Raw genomic sequence first — 11,983 nt, 5'->3', positions numbered from 1 at the left:
TACATAAAGTAAAGCATAGTTGTGGATATATCTAGAAACAGTGGACTTGAGTTTCTTGTTCGAACGAACTTTTATCAAGTAAAGAAATAACCTTTTCAAGGATAACGCATTCAGACTACTTTCAGTAGTATTTCCCAACAGAAGTTCAATCTTGTTTTTGATTTTCTATTATATGTTTATATTTGTACTGGTGAATATGATATTCAAACGACCCATACCTTTGATAATGAAATTGAAATTGCAGATCAAATGAGATTGAAGTAGTAATTAACACAACAGGCTCCACCCTCTGCACCCCGGCTCTGTAAAGTGGAAGTTTCAGATTCAGCCTTTTACAACAAGCCTTAACACGCAGGATATTCTAAGGTAATTTTTAACACGCATGACAACCAATGATATAGTAAAATCGATCTTGAAAAAACAAGTGACGTCAGACAAATTCTCGATCCAAATTAAATTGATAATGAGACGTGATCTTTGCTTTCAATAATTGTGTGTGCAATTAATACAATGACACTCAGAAGCCTTATGTTCACTCACAATAATAACCCTAAGGAGTATAACTCCCCTCCAAACTTGAAATCTGTCACTTTTACCAGAATGTTTACGGCTATTGGAGTATGGAGTTTAAATCAACATGTGAATATGAAAACTGTTATCTGCATGTCCAAACATTACTGAGAAAATTGATATAATAAAAATAAATAAATTCAAGGTTTGATTAATTGAGCTTCTTTCATATAATAACTGTAAAAAGATTGAGATGACTACATTCTACAAACAATATCTGCATCTGAATAACAAATTTGTTCAAAATATACGGATACAAGTGCATCTAACTAGAAAAGGAAAGAGAATCAATAACACAGCCATAATCAATAACATACTACCATCACGACCTCAATTAAAATGCTATTTATTAAAGATTGCATGGATGAGATATCGGCTGCACATGTCTTCAATTCTAATTAACAGATTAAGAGACACAGCAAGTAGTCAAAATATGATTTTTTACAAAGTTCAAATACACAGGGACAGTCCTATATTGCTCAACTAGTGTGTAAACCTTCCCTGTAGTCATAGCTGAGACAATCCAACCATATACAGATTTTTTTTCCCTTTTTTCTGTTTTCGTTTTCCATTGAAATCTGTGCTTTTCAAGAGCAATTTATCCATTTTACCTCTAAAAACAAATCTCTCTTAATGATCACATGACTCCTGATGGCAACAGTCAGGATCAAATCATCGTTATCTTGATTAAATAACATGTAACACATACAGATTTGCAATGAAATAGAGACACAAAGGGTTTAATTTCTCGTGTGAAGCATGTACTAAGTATATTGTTAAATTTTTCCCTCGCCATTCGATTTGGTCCATCGCTTCGCTCGGCACCAAATTTCATGGTACTCGTTGAAAGTTTACCAACATGTACTTGGTATTCCCCTCTAAACGTCACACTGGGGTATATATACCCTTATTATTCGTTACACGTGACTGCTTTTACCTGCTCTGTGCTGCGTGTATATCGTCTTTTTGTTTAAGGTTTATATATCATTGAACGTGCATTTGTGTTCATTTCACTTTGTAAAATCGGCCCAGACACTTGATATTGAATATCCTTGGAAACTTTGGAAACTTTTCTCCTGACGTGGCAGAGGCATACAGAAGACATTACTGCCGCGCCCAAGTATATAAAAATGACAATGAAGGAAACGTCACTCAGGTGAAGTCTGAACCGTGAACAAAGCTGCATGAGGATTACATGTATCTAGGGACTGGAGACAGTTTTGAGAAAACTAATAACTCTTTTCTTTTTCCGAATTTAAGTTTTAAGCAGCCATATATGATGATTGTGAAAGGTTTACTTATTTCTTCTAGAGGATCTTCTACTCTACGCGCATTGTGACTATATTCAGGTCAGAGAGAGAGAGAGAGAGAGAGAGAGAGAGAGAGAGAGAGAGAGTTTGCATGTGTTGTCTTTCTTTTCTCCGTGTTTTGTTTGATGGATGCTCAGCCCCAAATTAGACAAATATTCAAGCTTTTTGTCATGCCTGGAACTCTCTTTTTTATAAACTTGTTTAATTTGTCATTGACTGGAAATAAAGTTTCGAAGTAAATATTCAGGACCACATGCATGATTTAATAAAAAAGAGAAATTTTTCTTTTCTTCTTGTAATCCAATAAATCAATGCTTAAAGATTCCGGTTGTTTTGGTGGAATTTTACATAATATATATTAGTCATATTTTCCCCCGATTCCGCCTCGAAAAGGATGAACAGATCAAAACATGATATAACTTAAACTGAGTCTGCCCTCAATTTAAATTTATGTTCATTATTTATGTTCATTATGAGAACGGGAACAACATGGCGAATGATTGTGAATAGAGAATAGAGTCTCTGTATTTTCCGATTCCTACTTTCGATTTCAGACGATCTTGGTTCTTGTGAGAGTTATCTTTCTGCTCATCTCTTGGTTCTGGCATGAGTTATTCTTCCTAACACTCATCAAATTTGTTTATATGCAATTCAAACATATACGTTTGCTTCTGTATGAAGATATACATAAATTTATTAAACAACACATTTTTCAGAATAAATAACGAATGTATTTTATTTCAATAAAAAGAACTTTTTAAAGACACCGGGAATCCTGGTTATAAAGTTGCCAAGGTTTGTGATTTTCACCGTTTTCTCTCTATAACCCGAAATCAGAACCCCTGTTTCATATGGTCAGCTCTTTCGAACTCATACGAAGTTCAGCTAAGTAAATTTATTTGTAAAATCATAGCAAGTCCTCCTGAACAGATTCCAGACATCTGCAGATTCTTTGGCAAAACTCTTTCTAGATATACTAATGCACAACCATCCTCTTGCTCGCTGACGGGTTTACGTAATTGCTGGAGGGATGACATTTCCATTAATTTTGATGTCCACCTCTCTGCAGAAATTTGTGCAATGACAGACGACGGCATATTTCTTATTCTTCTTGAAAGTATAATTCTGTTCGTTTACTATCTTGAAAAGATCTCCGGCAACTTAGTATGACCAATACATACGAAAAGTTGCCAGGTGTTATAACAGGGACCTTCAATTCCAGTAGCAATTTGCCAACCGACCACACTCACAATTTACAGCTGAGGCAATCAACTTATAAATATGTGTATATCAATGCTATTTATTTATTTGTTATTTAAATGTTTCATTTATCTTTCTTTTTTGCCCTTTCATTCTGCTCGTTTTGCCATTTATTTGCATGTTATTTTGTGTTTTCTATTTATTATGTGTTTACCCTTGACTGTATACATGTAACTTTATGTTTTCACATTATCCTCAAATGAGGAAAATAAAGTATGGATAAATGAATGACTTGGTGTCGGTAAAACACAGATCAGCAGTCTCGTTTAAAGTCATCATTTCGTAAGTTCTATGGTCGATACAATGACCTTGTCAGCAAATACAATCTATCATTAAGTCAAATGCTGACTGACTTTTTTCATACTAATTGTTAGGGCATTATTTACACACTAAATTGTGGACGGATTTTCCCGTTATTTCCCGATCATGACAAGGAGCACACGTCGGGTGTGACCAGTCGGCAGGGGACGCTCACTGCTCCATGGCACCTGATCCCACCTCTGATGTCTTAGAGGTTCGTGTTTGCTCTGCTCTTATTTTGTAATGTTTAATGGACTTTTGAGCTCGAATACCGTTCGTTATCTCCATATATTTCATACGAAATTTAAGGAAAGAAAAATTGGAGATTTTGTCTGAAAACAATATGCTAGCAAACAGTAAGAGAAGATACTTAATTGGGAGCATTGTATCAGCCATAAAACTAGCGAAATAAAGACTTCGAAAGAGACTGTAGATATCCTTGTTTCATCAACTTTTTAGACAATAGCTTGCCTGAATTAATTTCCTGATTCCTCATTAATAGCCCATGATCCCACCTCTGATGTTTTTGAATGTCCGTGTTGCTCTACTTCCGATCTGTATTGTTTAAATAGACTATGATCTGTATTAAGAGACCACTTGTCATATGCGACCTTTTCACTTTCTCCGTTGGAAGGCCTCTTAATACAAGTTAAACTGCATTTCTATATTCAGATATTCAGATTCAGATAGGCCGCTTGTACCAATCGACAGGGGATGCTCACTGTTTCTAGGCATCTGATCACACCTCTGAAATTTTCGGTGGTCTGTGTTTTAGGCTTTGTTCACAGATTAGTATTGTTCGTAGGTTTCTAGAGCTCGATCACTGTTCTTTATCTTCATTTTTTCATAAAAATAATTTTAATCCACTATTGCCACTATGAAAGAAAGCCAGTTACTGAATTAGAAATGAAATTATTCGGAGGTAACAGTAATTTACAAGAAGTCGCAAATTAAGCGTAAAGTGGAGTCTATGAAATTCGGAAACTATAAAAATTTTGAATTTATTATAAAATAAAATCAACATCTTGCTGCTTACCGCCAGTATTTATACTTTCGATTCTTTATCTCGAAATTTCTTTTCAATGAATATATTCTATTTTAAAAGGTATTAAAAAAATCAAATATAAATATTGCAAAGTTATTACACACTGCGTTAACAGTTTGGATTTTTGAAAAGAACACCTAGAAGTCTTTCTATAATTTTTTTTTTTTTGAAATTTAACAGAATTGAATGACAGAACTAAAATATAAAGATAACGAACAGTAATCCTGGGCAAAGTCAAACCAAATTTTGAACAAAGTAAACAACAACCTTTGAAAACAGAGGTGGGATCAGACTAAAACTAAATGAAATTAAAATATATCATCCTTGAATTTCCTACATAAATTTTCTCATTATTTCTAAAACATGTAGACAATAAAGGTTTTCTTATTCACAAATTCATTTGATCTTCATACTTCACCTGTCCTGAAAAAAAAATCCAAACAAAGCAGAAAATTTGCAACTACATGTTTAATAATATTGGGTGCATTAAAGGGACAGATTAAAAATATTGTAGGTTAATACTTGAGTGATTTTGTTGTAAGAATTGATTATCTTTTGAAGTTATTCAATTTTATTAACGTTCCCTAGCTATTAATGATGGAATTCAATACTGGACTTTTGCTTTTACAGTCGACGGCTTACTTTGACATTTAAACCTGTCTTATGTACGGAGGTACGGAATTGATAATAGATAAGAAAACCTTAATAGTGGTTATAGGTGTTTTGTTTGGGCACTAACATAATTACCTGGTATGCAATCAATGCAAGAGATGAAGGGAGGCAGAATTATATAGCTTAAATTACCTAATTTGTGAGGGTTAGTGCCTTCTTTTAATCTCATTTTCTGAAGGAATCAAACAAGGAAGAAAAAACATCCCGGAAGGAAAACTAAGCAAGAGTTGGTCAGTGTGGGAATGGAGGGGATCGGTTTCCGTTCCCGTCCTAGGCAACGTAATATATGCTTTGAAATGGCCCATCATTTTTGTTTAATTAACTGTTAAGCTTAATATTTATATCGCAAAAGAGCTTCCATATACTGGTGTAAAAGTAAGCCGTCCACTGTAAAAGTCAGCGCTTCTAGCAAAAGTCCATTAAGACATCAATAACATCACTATGAAATCAGGATATGCTTACATATCATAATTACACCCCAACCCTCACCCCCTCGACGCAAACACAGTATCATGTGTTCAGAATTTCCAGAATTATAATTGGTCATTTTTTTTGGTGGAATTTTCAAAAGTCATCTCTTTCATTTGGGTGGAATTATGTTTTTTTTTTGTTTGTTTTTTTTTTTTCTTCAAATTTTACAGGTAAAAAATTAGCACACATCTACAAAAGTAGAGATTGATATTCAAATTAACATGCTTAACTTTTTGAGAGTTATTAAAAAGAAAACAGTTGGAAATGTAAATAGAGAAATAAAAAAAATATCCTGGTATCACAACCCCGTCCTAAATTGACTTCCTAATTCATGTACAGTGTCGATCAACAAATTTTATCAACTTTTGTCACGTTTGTCATGTACAATATTTTTAAAAAAGTTTATATACTGGAGGGAAAAAGAAACGCAGGGTAAACTTTTGAGGTGAAATAATTTTATTTTTCCTTATGTATTTTTCATTACTCCTATCAAACGTTTCAAATCATCTTTAATGAAAATGTAGCCAAAATCTCATTTGATTTTGTTCTATAATTCAGATTTATTGAAACTCATATGACAGTATCCCCAAAAGTCAAAATCGAAAATTCTCATTATCTTCAAGGTCTCCCTGGCGCATCTGCCACAGCCTTGATTCTCCTTTGCATGGAGGTCATCAGTGTGTTTATCCTTCAAATAGAGATATTATTCAACCCTTTCAACAAGACAACCCTTAGTTGAAAGAGACAAACTAGGGCATTTCGAACCTTATCATCCACTTAGTCCCACAAATATTTAATGAGAAAAAATGGACTTTATGGAGAGCAGTCGAGTGGGTAAATGTGATTGTTTGCGAGAAAAGTCTTGACAAACCCTAGCTACATTGGGCCGGGGGTAAAAACGCCGACAAAATCAGGCAAACGACGAGCACATACGCCATTGAGAGGAACACCAACGTAAAGTTGACCGTGCAGCTCAAAAACCCAAATCGCGCAATCTGTTTCTTTCATTTTTAGGGTGAATGTAATGATTATGATAGCTTACTGTATTAATAGCAGTTTTAGTGGTAGTTGGGTTGCGATTAAACAGGTGTAAGGATGAATAATCCGATCTTGACGTGGCTCTGTTACGCGTCAACGTCATCGTCAGGGTTGGTTGGAAACCATTCCAGGCCCTTTCTGACGAGGTAAAGACGTTCTATGGTGGAAAAATTTACAAGAAACATCACAGCAACTCGTTGTTGCCTTTGTCCTTACTTAGACAATGTAAATGCCAGATCACATGGAACTTCCGTGAAGTGTACCATGATTGCAAGAAACTCATATCGTCTGTAGATATTGAAAAACAATATGTATACCTTAAGTGCATCAAATTCTACAACAAAATCGTTGACAAACATGTCGTCATCAATTTGCACGTGTTTTTACTTTTCACCACTTTCTCTACGTGACGTCATACATTTCACGGTTGAGTGATTCTGAGTACTGATTTTAGTGCACAGTAACCAAGATTCTCATCTGGCCAGTTTTCGTAATTTTCGGTCATGCGGTGAAAAATGTTTTGCATAGTATGTTACCCTGCGTTTCTTTTTCCTTTTAGTATACGTTAAGAATAATTTAATTGCAATAAAATAGTATATCATGATAGACTCTTGTAAGTCTATGGGAAAAAAATTGTTTATTATTGACTCTACTGGCTATCTTTCAGTAAATTTGATATCATTCTGTCAAATTAGGCTTACACACTCTATCAAATTTATTATCCTAGAAAGAAGTTATTCACCTGACCAAAATTTGCTTTCTTTTTTATCTCTGAAAATGGTGAAGATAACGAACGATCTCGAAAAACCTACAAAGACTACAAATCTATGAACAGGGCATAAAATACGAACCCTTGGAAATTCAAGGGTGGGATCAGGTGCCTACAAAGAATAAGTATGCCCTGTCGACCGGTCATACCCGCCGTGAGCCTTATGTTTTGATGAGGTAGACGGAATATTCCCTAGTCACATTTAGTCACATTTAGTAAATAAACAAAAACAAAAACCTAACAATTGATATGAAACACGTCAGTCAAAATATTGCTCAATGATAGGTTATATTTGCTAACAAGGTCATCATAACGACCAAAATAAAATGCTGACTTAAAACGTGGTGGTTGAAATGTCTTGGTTAAAGAATAAATCGTACTCCGAGAAGGCTCTTAGGTATCACATAAGTTGGTAGATATAAACACTGTTTAGCAAAACGTTATTACAAAAAGGGAAGTAGACGATGGAGAAAAAAACAGAGTGTCTCCTTTGTCATACAATTAAGTTGACCATTATCATTTATAGCCTATAAAAACATCCAAATATGAAATAGAGGTGGCAGACTCAATGATGTCTTTCGAGTTCTCTGACATATGTCAAGTTGTCTCACGAATGGAAGTAACTGTTGTTAATTGAAAAAAAAACGTCGATGATATATCTGAATATCGAGTTGAGGGCTACAGCAAGTGTTTTCTCCTTCTCATGTAGAAGTTTTTTGAATAAATTCTGCTTCTTTGGAATATAGAAACGGGCCGGTAAATAAATGAGCTCATCCGAATTCAAACAGACTGTTGGAAGACCTAGCCTCCAAAGACTACATAAATTTTAAGGAACCCCAGCAGCCTTAAAATATCAATGTTAAAGTACTTGTGTGTAGAAGAAGAGTGGCTTTTTTTTTTACAATGCAGGGACCAATCACAAGATATGATAATTTCCGAGTTTCATTTTTATTAATTTTAAAGAAGCAGGTGTCTATGATATCAAAAAGCCTATAAAAGAAAATGGCAAAATGTTATAAGCATCAAGTTATCCATACGTTAATGAACGAAAAAATGTCACAAAGATAAACACTTTGTTTTTCCCCCATTATTTTATGTAATTACCCTAGCAAATATACTATACTAGACTATAGTTGACTAAAGTTTAATATAGTTAACTATAGAATCAAAGTAAAAACTTTGAAACTTTGATTTACTATAGAAAAAAACTTTGGATTTACTATAGTAAAAACTTTGATACTTTAATTTACTATAGCGAAAACTCTAGAACTTAGATTTACTATAGTGAAAACTTTGAATCTTGTATTTACTAAAGTAAAAACTTTAAAACTTTGATTAACTATAGTAAAAACTTTGAAACTTTGATTAACTTCAGTAAAACTTTAAATAACCTTAGTAAAAACTATGAAATTTTGATTTACTATTGTGAAAACTTTGAACGCTTCTATACCTTGGAATTTTATTTTGGATTCTTGACATTTTATGATATATCATGGTCTAAATTCATAAAAGCTTTAGAGAATTTTTGAAAAATTATAGTATGAGATGATTTTTAATGTGAGGTTGTCTCTCGTGCCGATAGATCGATAGATAAGCAACATTTATTCAAATGTATTTAAATTTAATGCTGATATAATGTAAGTTTTGTTTTATGGAGAAAGGAAAATAATTTACTTTAAATCTAAATATTGCAATTGAATAAACTAATTGTCCCCCGCTTTCACTAAAGGTGGGGGATACTAATTTCGGTCTGTCTGCTCTTCCGTCCGTCTCTCTGTCCTCCGTCCGTCTGTATTTCTGTCTGTCTGTAACATTTTCGTTTCCGCGCGATATCACGAGAAGCCTTTGAGCTTTTGAAATGAAATTTTACAAAAAAAATTCTTATGGCCTAAATAAGAATCCTATTGATTTTGAGGTCAAAAAGTCAAAGATCAAGGTAAAAAATTAATAAATTCTGTCTGTTTTAACATTTTCGTTTCCGCGCGATATCTCGAGAAGCCTTTGAACTTTTGCAGTAAAATTTTATACCACAACTGCCTTTGGCCCAAGGAAGACCGCTTATATTTAGAGATGAAAAGGTCGAAAGTCAAGGTCGTAAATTCAAACATTCTGTGTATGTGTGTAAAACTTTCATTTCCGGGCGATATCTCAAGAAGCTTTTGAGCTTTTTGCAATAAAATTTAATACCATTACTCCCTATGGCCCCGGCCGCCTTTCTTAAAGTGCCCCCTTACCCTCCCCTAGATTCCCACATACTCTTTTTCCTTGAGCGGGGGACAGCGTTTCTCTGAATTAGCTTATTTGTAAGTTTAAATTAAGATATACAACAACCATCAACCTACCTCCACAGAAAAACGGCAAAATAAGCAATAAATTATTAAAATAGTGTAACAAGTTGATAAATTATAGTTTAAAATTTTGAAACTTTGATTTACTTTTCTGAAACTTTGAAACTTTGAATTACTATAATTACTATAGTGAAAACTTTGAAACTTTGATTTACTATAGTGAAAACTTTTGAACTTTGATTTACTATAGTGAAAACTTTGAAACTTTGATTCACTATAGTTAACTATAGTAAACTATAATTAACTACAGTTTACTATAGTAAACTATTTTACTATCGCATTTTTTGTAAGAGTGATTTCAGATGTGCTTCATAGACCTAAACATTTAGAAATTGAAATGTAGAGATGCGTTATAAAAACGCCAACCGATTGCAAAGTTCTTCAGACGGAGATACTTTCTAGTTGTGTCAGCTGTTTCAATCTTCTCACGTAATAACTTTTTAATCTTGGATTTATATCAAGGTTTGTTCATTTCAAGGTTGAGCTGAGAGTACATCTCCGTTTCTATAGGCCTGATTTTATAGTTTAACTTAAGCATTAGCTTTAGTTTAGGAGGAAATTTCTGTCAGTCATATATAATCTCAAGAAATGATAGTTTGTTCTTTTGATTTAAGGATTCTTTGAAACATTTTAACAAATGTAAAGAATGCTAGAGTAAAAATATATTACATGTATTTATTGTCTGTTGTCTATTTTTTAATCAGGAAAACAGAATTGAAAGAAGATGGATTATTTCATATTGCTTGTAGCAATGCTAAGGTAAGAATATATGATTAAATTATACCGCTAAATATACAAATATTACCCCAAAAATATATACTGTGAATGTATATCCATACCTCCATAGAATTAAATTTTCAAAATACCTTGAAATGTGCATTATATATATATTGTGTAAAACTAATCTGAATTAATAAAATACATTATTTCTTGGGGGAAAATGTTTGCATTTCTGTCCTTTGACGTCTAAAACTATTGAGCTTTTCCGTTATTTTATTTTTAAGAGAGAAAAATGAACACATTTTATTTAGTTTTTATTTTAGTGGTTATAAAACTCAAATTCGCTTAGTAACCTTTTTCACATATTTTATTGATATAATCATTCTACATTTTATATCAAAAGAGGAATTCCTAGCATTTTTCAGTTAATTTATCGGCGAAGAATGCACTATTAACTTTCAAATTTAGTGAAATTTTGACGTCACAATGGCTGTATATGTTAAATGTATATATACATGTATATATATCAACCTGTCTTACAACAAGATTTCCCATCGAAGTTTGATTTTCAGGGCAGATATTTGCTATTAAAAATAAGTTCCTTTAAAAGGAAAAACAACGACACAGAATTCCCAGCAATAAAATTAATTAAAGAATACCACTACACAAGCATTTCTTGGACAGGGCCAAACGAGTATCTGACCTTTACTTAAAAAAAATGTACTGTATATTATAATTAACATGTAGTCAGACAAAACTTCTAAATAGTGTAAATGAAATATTTTTCCACAGCCAGTTTGTTCTGCAGATTTTCATCATGTTGCAACTATATCGCATATACCGAGGTAAGTAACAGGTTGTATTTCAAACACATACTAACAGAGCATTGATTTAATCTATGAATAAGCAAAATTAATCTATACCGTATTAATTCTCTCGTCGGTCACAATTTTTTCTGGGGACAGTGAGCCAATTTTCTGTATTTGTGAATGTAGAAGAATTAATATTGCGTGTAAGTTCATCGTCGGAAACCCAAATTGGTCTCACTTCTCTTACCGCCTATGGGACACAAGGCTGTCATTTTCGCTCTTATAAATACCACATTTTCATTGATTACATGACGATTCCGTATTGGGATGCATATAACTATACATTACCCAGTAAGAAGCAACGTTGCAATCTATTGTTCTGGTAGGTGTTTTCTAACAATATTGGGACGTTTGGGGTGAAATGAAAAAAAAAACACCCTACAAATAAACAAGCTAAAAAGCATTCAAAGTGTGTCCTTGGCAGCGCTTGGGAAGAAAAGAGATGTATTATCAATTAACAATAGTTAATTTCATTCATATGTCGACTCGATATATCCCAGTGAGCTTGAAATAAAAGATACCACAGATTCTGGCACATCTCTTTCATATTTAGATATTTTACACAGCAAAATGTGCCACATACGTATCACGTACGTTAAACGTATGTGATA

Source organism: Saccostrea echinata, unplaced genomic scaffold (assembly GCF_033153115.1).
Source record: "Saccostrea echinata isolate AGI-Se365-2 ecotype Australia unplaced genomic scaffold, CSIRO_AGI_Sech_v1 ptg000007l, whole genome shotgun sequence".
Taxonomy (NCBI): Eukaryota; Metazoa; Mollusca; class Bivalvia; order Ostreida; family Ostreidae; genus Saccostrea; species Saccostrea echinata.
The sequence above is the reverse complement of the archived record's forward strand: the minus strand, read 5'-3'. Positions refer to the sequence as shown.